Source organism: Prionailurus viverrinus, chromosome D4, assembly GCF_022837055.1.
Source record: "Prionailurus viverrinus isolate Anna chromosome D4, UM_Priviv_1.0, whole genome shotgun sequence".
NCBI lineage: Eukaryota > Metazoa > Chordata > Mammalia > Carnivora > Felidae > Prionailurus > Prionailurus viverrinus.
In genome coordinates this window covers 65,579,621-65,589,286 of record NC_062573.1, presented here as the reverse complement: position 1 = coordinate 65,589,286, position 9,666 = coordinate 65,579,621, and the positions used below count along the sequence as shown (strand labels likewise).

Below are 9,666 nucleotides of genomic sequence, written 5' to 3'. Positions count from 1 at the left end.
TGTTGAACTTTATAAGAAGCTGCCATACTATTTTTCAATACAAGTGTAACATTTCTCATTTCCACCAGCCATGTATGAGGTTGTTAACACCTCCCCACCACCACTTCTCATTGTCAGTCTTTTGGATTAAAACCATTCTGGTGGGTAGACGGAAGTATCTCATGGTGGTTTTTATTTGCATTTTCTTAATAATTCATGATGTTGAGCATCTTTTTATAAGCTTATTGGCTATCTCTGAAATGTCCACACAAAGTTTTACCCAATTATGTCTTCAGCAAGCTATCTTTTTATTACGGAGTTGTGTGTTATACCAAATACATATTCTGGATATATCATATATTTTGCAAATATTTTCTCTGAACCAAAGCCTTGACATAATGCTCCTGTAAGAATATGTTGAAGGGCAAAATTTTACGATTTTGATGAAGTTTAATTCACCCATTTTTCTTTTACTGTTCATACTTCTTAAGTTCAATTTACAACATCTTTGCCTAAAACACAAGGTCACAAATATTTTCTCTTATTTTTATTTTTTTAAGTTTATTTATTTATTCTTAGAGCGAGAACATGTGCAAGGGGGAGAGGGGCAGATATATAGGGAGAGAGAGAACAGAATCCCAAGCAGGCTCTGTGCTGTCAGAGCCTGTGTGTTCTCGATCCCAAGAACTGTGAGATCATGACCTGAGCCGAAGTCAAGAGCCAGTCGCCCAGCCGAGTCACCCAGGATGCTCCTACTCTTATTTTTTTTAAGGCTTTTATCTACTCACATCTCCTATTTCAAGTGCCCTTCATTCTTCTATATGGATTCATATTTCCATATAGTATCATTTTCTTTTATGTCTGAAGAACTTTTGTCAATGTCTTCTCCTGTGCATATCTGCTGGCAATGGATCCTCTCAGCTACTGTTAGTCTGGAGAAGTCTTTATTTTACTTAATTTTTCAAAGCTAGTTTTGCTGGATATAGAGTTCTTATCTACATGTTTTTCTTTCAGTATTTCAAAAATGCAGGCACCTGGGTGGCTTAGTTGATTAAGCATTCAACTTGTGGTTTCAGCTAACATCATGATTTCGCCATTCGTGAATTCAAGCACCGCATGGAGCCCTGCACTGACAGCGCAGAGCCTGCTTGGGATTCTCCCTCTCCGTCTTTCTCTTCCCCTCCCTCACTCATGCTCTCTCTGTCTCTCTCTCTCAAAATAAATAAATAACCTTTAAGAAAATTTAAAAAATAAATACATAAAGACGCTGTTCCATTGTCTTCTGGCATGCACAATTACTTAAAATCTGATATCGTTTTTATCGTTGCTCATCTGTACTTACTATGCCTTGTCTCTCTGGCTGCTTTAAAAAATTTTTCTTCTTTATCATTGGTTTACATAAACTTTAGTGTGATGTGCCTTGGCATGGCTTGATTCATGTTTTGTCTGTTTAGCTCTCAGTGAGATTACTAGAATTGTGAGTATACAGTTTTCAAAAAAATTGGATAAATCTTGGCCATTATTTTTTCAAATGGTCTTTCTGTCACGTCTTCTCTCTCCACTCTTTCTGATAATCTTATCAAACATAAAATAAGGACCCTTTATATGGTACCACAACTTCCTAATGCCTTCGTTCTTCTCTCAATCTCTTTTATCTCTCTTTGGTTGTTTCTTTTGTTATTTTCAAATTTACTACTCTTTCTCCTATAGTGTCCCTAATCTTTGTTAATCCCTTCAGTGCATATTTTGTTTTGGGTGTTCAATTTTTCAATCTCTGGAAATTTCATTTGTACCTTTTATACTCTTCCATTTCTCTCCTTATCCACATAAGGTTTTTCTCTATGCTTTAAATATATGGATTATATTTATGATAAATATTTTTAAGTTTTTAGCTATCAAATGTATCATCTCTGTCAATTCTGGGAACCCCCCCCCTCCAGAGTATTCATAATATTTTCTTGCTTCTTTGAATGTCTCATAATTTGTTACTGAATGATTGGCATTGTGTTTTATGTTGATTGGTTGTGCTGGGAATAGCCTAAATACAACTAGATTTTGTTCTATTCATTTAAGTATTATTGGTATTTGTTCTGGGATTCTGTTAGGTACTGGGAATCATATTGATCATTTTTAAAGTTCCTTTAAGCTTTTTACATCAGGTTTTAGTCTATGGCTAATTTGGTCCCACCACTGAGAAAATACCCTCAGGACTCTACATGATAAACTGTAGCACAAGGTTTCCTTAATTCTGACTCCTTAGAATGAAAACTTATTTCCAGCCTGTGTGAGCTCTGGCTTTCTCCCCCAAACTTCTATCTAGTTTTTCCCCTAACCTTGGGCAGTTACTCCCCTGCATGCATAGATCAATACTTAGCCAGATACTCTAGGGAATCGCTTTGCAGAGCCTCTCTGAATCTCCTGTATAGCACCCTCAAAATATAGCTAACTTGCCTTCAACAATCTCCAAATTCTCCATCTTTAGCCAGCAAAGCTGTTAGGTTATGTTGAGCTTCTGTTTTCCAGCACTATGGACGAAAAGGTCTCACTAGATACTAACCTGGGGGAGTCATATGGCTCACTCCATTTGTTTTATTGTCCTCTGGTATCACTTCTCTATGTTGCTTATTTTCCAAAGTCCAGAAATTGCTTTTCATATAGTTTTCCTGTTTCCTAGTCATTTAAGGTAGGATGGTAAATACTATCCCTGGTATTCCTTCATGCCAGAAGCATCAGTCTTAACGTATATGTTTTAATGCAGGGAAAATTATAATACCAAGTGTTGACCATACCTAATGGGAAAACCACATGTCTAAACTCAGGTATTTTTAACAGAAACTCAAGAGTAGCAACTCAAGATCCAGTTCCTACTGCTGAGTTTACAATTTGCTATAAACATACAGAACCATATACCTCAGGCCAAAATTGTTGAGACATTGAAAGGAGGAAGGACTGAAATTTTATCTAATTGCTCCTTTGTTTCCTTTTGCTAAGATTATGATCCCAAGCTAGTTGTAAAAATTTAGTTAAAATCAACATGTTATCCATAGTGTCACCTCTAATTTTTATTTACTATTTTCTTTTTTTAAAAAAGCATTCATAAATATCACCTATGTGTAAAGCAGTATGTTAGCTACTGGGAGAACACAAGGGGATAAATTACACTCAACTACAAGGAACTTATGGCATAATATCACTTTAACATAAAGCAGAATATAATAAGCCCTATGACAGAAATAGAGGAAACCAATATGAATATACAGAGAAACCAATTATTACTCTGACTTAGAGACTGAATAGCTAACTTTTACTCAGTGTTTCCTTGGCTAGGCATTTGAAGTGCCTCATATGTATTATCACATTTAATCTTCAAATATATTCTGTGAGATGGATGCTATTAATGTCTCCTTTTTTCTCACAAGAAAATTGAGACCCAGAGAAGGTAACTTGCTCAAAATCACAAATAGAATAGATGGCAAACACAGAATTTGAACTCAGACAATAAAACCCCAGTGTCCAAGTTCTCAAATACTAATTTTAGTAGGAAAGAATCTATAAACACTGCCATTGAATTGAGCCTAGAAAGATGAGTTTGGTTTATATAAGGTAAAGTAAGGGAAAATATTTCAGGCTTAGGAAACAGCATAAGAAAAAGAAATTGATGTAGTAAATGTGTGTGATGGCATGACTAAAGTCCAAGGAGTAGGAATATTGTGGGCATAATGTTGGAAAACTATCATGTTGACCCTCAAATACCACACAAAAGAAAATTAACTTTGGTATTAATATAAATTTGGCATTTCATAATTATGCATTTTATCCAGGTATTAGTTTCCGTGGGGCCAATGTTTAATCCATCATGTATATTGTTGCCACTGATACAGAGTGGCCTGACTGCAGTTAGGCTACATGTAGCATATCCCAAAATGGTGTGTTCTCCATAGTAGTGTTAGATAAGTGGCAGTCACCCCAAGACTTGCTTAGTCTGAATATGCCACAAGGCTTCCCAGAGCCTTTTTTGTCTCACTGTGGACTGTTCCCCAGACTGTTCCCCAAATATATAAAGCCTACTATTTTATTCTCATAATAAATCCATTATCTTTCCCTATACTGTTTAATAGGTTTCAATCCACAAAAATAAGAGTGCTATGCATTTGTACACAGCACACTGTGGCATGCTGAGAATGCAGCTGCCACATTTTGTCCATTATAACCATAGGTCTTTCTATGCATGTGGTCATCAAGGTTTATAGTTACACCATGATTAATCTCCTAGCAGTTGTATATGACATGATCTGATGATCTGGCTAGTAGTAGTTCCTGGAAATCTCCTCCCAAATGATATTCTTTGTAACTGGAAAATGGGAGTCCAAAGGTACTGGCACATTACTAGAATTCCTCTCAGCCATCAAAAATTGGTCTATTTCAGCATCATACTGTAAGACCAGAATGTTTCCCAGGGCAATGTCACTCAGGTTTGCAGGCTTCCATTCCATCTCATCAAATTTCAAAAGCAAAGGTAATCTTGGCAACAATACAGATTCAGCATTTTGAGTATCTGGTACAGTTATGCTAAGAGATCATATCATTCTCTTGCCTTCCTTATTAGACTGTATCTTTGAAAATGACCAAGGCACTATGGACATTTGAGGTTTGAAGGTGATCTTACATCATCTGGACATGGAGGCAGTATCAATCAAAGTCAGCAACTGTCTCTCAAACAACATGTATCTTACAAAAATGTCTGTAAACCTTCTGATCCAAATCCCAGTGTCCCTACTGGGAGGCACTCATGGGCTTTGCCAAAGGCTCAATCTGTGTTAAGTGGGACTTGCAGATACTTCAAAACGACTTCTGAGTCTGGATCATAAAAACTCAAGGGCATTGATTAAGCTACTGGTTTTTGCAACTCAGACATAGCCTGATGCTGTCCAGACCCCCATTCAAATACAATCTTTATTCAGGCAGTTTTATGACAAGGAGCTAGCAATATTCTCAACTGTGGAATATGCTTGTACAACCACCTGTTATTATTCAATAGTAAGCAGGGGGATCTGCGTCTACCTGAACTTGCTCCTCTATTCTGCAGCATTCAAAACAAAGGGGACTGCTCCTAGCTTAGTCCCTCTCACAATTCATCTTTTTCAAGGTTCTGCAGAAAACTGTCATATTGATCCACGAAATGAGACAACTCTTTCACACTATGTTCCCTGGTCTCAATAGTGTGTTAGTTTCTCCAAATTGCCTAACTCCAAGACTATCTACTTGGTTGGTGACCAAAGGCATAGGGAAGTTATCTGTTGTGGCAGTACATTTTTCTCCCTTGCTAGTGGCCCTGAGGCCACTGGCCATAGCTTAGACCATGCAAAATCTAATCTTAGCACAGTGCTATAATCCTCCCTAATACACTCCCTTAATTTCATCTTGGTTATAAAATCATCATCATCATCAAGATGAAAAATAATCAAGGGACTGAATGCTTATCTTGTTTCTCATTATTTTGCATTTTCTTAAGGATACAGTGAGCCAACTGCTCAGTAGTTGGGTTGATCACGTCTAAATTTCAATGGCAACTTTTGCCTCCAGTACTTGATTGCAGTGCAGCAATACTATGGGTGACTTGGTAGCCATCTAACCATCAAGAGCTTGTCATTTTTCTTTTTCGCAAACAATGCTTTTTCTATGTTTTGGTGAGTCAGAGATATTCTAGCAAATCTCACTTCAGATGCCAATTGTGTTCCAAGTCCTCCAGACCACCTCTGCCTCAATGATTTGCTGAGTCACAGAGTCACAGACTCAGAAATTTTGTCATATTCATGCTCTGCAGTGAGTAATTCCAGTGAAAGTATCTTGTGTTGACAATGGAGCTAACACAGACACAACTTAGACTCCTAGTAATGATGTATGACAACACATGTACAGTGTTCCCAATCAAGGAAACTCACCTGAACCTTGGTGTCTGGGGTTTTTATTGGGGGTCATTCATGTTGGCAAGCAGTGTCTGCATAACTGATCTCAACTATCCAAATTCTAGCCTCCCAGAACAAAAACAGGCATTCACCACAAATCATATTGTTAACATAAACTACTAGGTCAAACTGGTATCATGTGGCTCAAGGCCCCCCTCAGGCATACCAAAACATTCTTATCAGGCAGATTATTACAAGGTCTCAGAGTTTATCTCCCAGAAACCAGCCAAAGGTCAGTCTTGAAGATAGGCCTTCCTTGGGAATGTGTAGGGATTGAGTAGCCTAGGCCTGCTGAGTTAACCCTTTCCTCCACACATCTTAGTCAGACTGCTGAAAACTGAAGGTAAAGAAGAAAATCCTGAAAGCAATCAGAAAAATGACACACACTATATAGGTGACAAGGATATGGATTACCTGTCTTCTCATCAGATACAATAGAAATCAGACCACAATGGAATCGCATCTTTAAAATGCTGAAAGATAGTAAAAAACTGTCAACCCAAAGCTCTATATCTGATGAAATCTTCTTTCAGAAAGGATGGTGAATAAAGGCATTTTGGGGGAAATGATAAATCTGATCAAATTTGCCACAATTTCAAAAAGAGAACTTCAGGCTGAAGGAAAATTATATAAGGTGGACACTTGAATATACAGAAAGGAAAGAAAGGCATTAAAAATAGCAAATATGAGGGTTAGTAGAAAAGACATGTTTCTTTTGAGTAAATAACCAATGAGGAAGCCCTGTCACAGCCAGGCAACTAATACTAAAGATTCACTAATAGCAGCATTATTCCTCCCAGAAGACATTTACAAAGAATTAAAAGCAGAATTTCCAAGGAACTGATACATAGAATAAGTTTTGAAATGTGGGCAATTATAACTAAAAGGGATGAACAACTAGTTTACCAACACCCGTACAGTACAACTATCAATACTGGATTGAGCAGTAACTTGTGGGTAAGCCTTCAGGCAAATAAGTCAGCCTGACACCTGATATATGGAAACAGGGCATCTCTCTTCACATTGAGTGTTTAGCAGACTGTATGGCAAAGGCAAAATATTGATGAGGGAGCAAGGCAAGCTGCTATGATGCAAACAGCAGCCCCCCTCACCCCGCCAGGTGGGATATGTGTGACATTCCTCAGGCACTCCTGGCTGCCCAAGAACAAAGGAAAGGACAGAAAACAAAGGGTTAAACTGATAGAGCCTCCATCAGTTTACAAATATCTTAGTAACATTACAAGAAAAGGGCAATCTTATCACTAGTCCAATCTCCAGGAATTCCCTACTATCTTCATGATAATGCTTTGCTAGAGGGAAAAACAACCTTAGCTTGACAATAGCTAGGCCTCCAGTAATCTGTAAACCCTCTTTAGCATATGGAAATCCTTTTAGGAAACTTCCTCTTGACCTCACCTCCCCCAACTCCACAGTATACAAGCAGTCTCTCTTCACAACCCCAGTGCAGCTCTTTCTACCCACGGGTCTTGACCCCATGCTTTAATAAAATAACGTTTTTGCACCAAAGATGCTTCAAGAATTAATTTTTGGCCACTGGCTCCGAACCCCACCATCATTCCAAAACCCCATCATTAGACAGGTTGTACACACCGTAATTACCGATAAATTCTTCTAAAAGGTAACTAAAGAGATTTTAATTAATGACAAACCAAATTTGAGCACAAAAAGCAGTTCTAGTCTAGATCATCCTGAATACAACCAATACTACAGTAATGAAAATCATATACTCTCATAAAACACATACTCTAAAGTCCAAAGTCTTTAAAATTTTGAAAGAATTCTTCACACCTTTTTTCAGAGAAAGTGGCTTACTTTTATTTTACATAAAATTCTAACCTTGCCCACAGCAGAATAAATGCAATAAATCAGAAGCAAGATGATACTTACTGAGGAAAAATAGTTGTTTAGAGGCTGAGTAAAGAAGTGGTCAGAAAAATAATTGTAAAATATTCTAATTTAAGAATCCAAACAAAAATAATAAGACTATTTACCGTGGGAATAAAATATTTTACGCTTAAAGAAAATGCTGAAATGTCAAAAAATGAGGAAAACTTGTGGTTTAATATTTCAGTTCCCAAAATTAAAATCAAGTGTAATGCACTTGGGAAAATAAATACTTTACATGTAAAAAATACTGTATTTAAATGTACAAGCTTCAGTTACTTAGAGAATGTACTCGTGTGCATTTCCCCCAAAGCCAGATGATCCTGTGCTACTTTAATTACACATATGACCACCTGGCTCACATATGACACATGTAAGTATTCCTATAGTACATATACTTGGTACAAAAATTCATTGACTCTCAAACCATGGTAAAGAAACTTATTCTTAAGTTGCAAATACCAATTATTTTCCAGCTCATTAAAAAAAAAATTTCCCCCTTCAGAAAAGTATGCCAAACATATCTTTGCATCATATATCCCAGAAAATATGGCAAACATCCTGCAATTAAAGAGGGATAAGATATTGAATTTTTAAAGAAACTGATCATTTTTAACACTAAGAAGCCTAATGATCATTTCTTTTTTCATGGCAAAAGAAAAATATATCAGGCAACTCCAACCGATAGAAAAATATTAATAATTGATAGGTTACAAATCTGTTAGTAGCTCTTTTATTTGATATATGAGGGTACACACGGAAGTTTATTATTTAAAGATCACTAACTGCCTACAACTAGGCCCAGAAATAAACATTTGCATATACAGTCAAATGATTTTTGACAAGGGTGTCAAAACCATTCAGTGGGAGAAAAGACAGTCTTTTTAACAAATGGTGCTAGAAAAACTGCATATCCACATGCAAAAGAATGAGGTTAGCCCTTACCTAGCACCACATACAAAAATTAACTCAAAATAGATCAAAGACCTAAACATAACAGCTAAAACCAGAGAACTCTTAGAAGAAAAATAAGGCAAAAATATCAGAACACTGGATTTAGCAATGATTTCCTGGATATGATGGAAAAGGCACAGGCAACAAAAGAAAAAAATAGACAAATAGGATTTCATGAAAATTTCAATATTGTGTGCAAAGGACACTATCAACAAGGTGAACAAGTAACCCATGGAATGAGAGAAACTATTTACAAGTCATATATCTGATAAGGGGTTAATAACTAGAATGTATAGGAGAACTCCTAAAAATCACCAAGGAAAAAAACAAACAACCCAATTCAAAAATGGGCAAAGGACTTAAATAGATATTTCTCTGGAGAAGACATATAAAAATGGCCAATAAGCACATAAAGAAGATGCTCATGGTACCTGGGTGGCTCAGTTGGTTAAGCATTCGATTTTCACTCAGATCACGATCTCATGGTTTGTGAGTTCGAGCCTCACGTCGAGCTCTGTGCTGACAGCTCAGAGCCTGGAGCCTGCTTTGGATTCTGTGTCTCCCTCTCTCTCTGCCACTCACCTACTCATACTCTGTCTCTCTCTCTCTCTCAAAAGTAAATAAACATTAAAACAAAAATTTGAAAAAAAGAAAGATGCTCAAATCACTGTTAGGAGACTCAAATCAAAACCACAGTGAGATTCTGCCTCACAACTATTAGGATGGCTACTTAAAAATCAATCATCAATCAATAACAAGTGTTGGCAAGGATGTAGAGAAAATGGAACCCTTGGACACTGTTGGTGAGAGTGTAAAGTGATGCAGCTGCTAATGGAAACCACTATGATGGATTCTCAAATAT

General features: G+C 36.9%; 1 long non-coding RNA gene across 1 annotated transcript in view; it reads left to right on the top strand.

The window, feature by feature from the left end:
- The first annotated feature begins 293 nt into the window (after positions 1-293).
- LOC125149834 (uncharacterized) overlaps positions 294-9,666 on the top strand; it is a 30,687-nt gene continuing 21,314 nt past the window's right edge. Inside the window, exons 1-2 of the long non-coding RNA XR_007146082.1 lie at positions 294-304; positions 6,426-6,428. This is a non-coding gene — a long non-coding RNA (uncharacterized LOC125149834). The remainder of the gene's footprint in view (positions 305-6,425; positions 6,429-9,666) is intronic.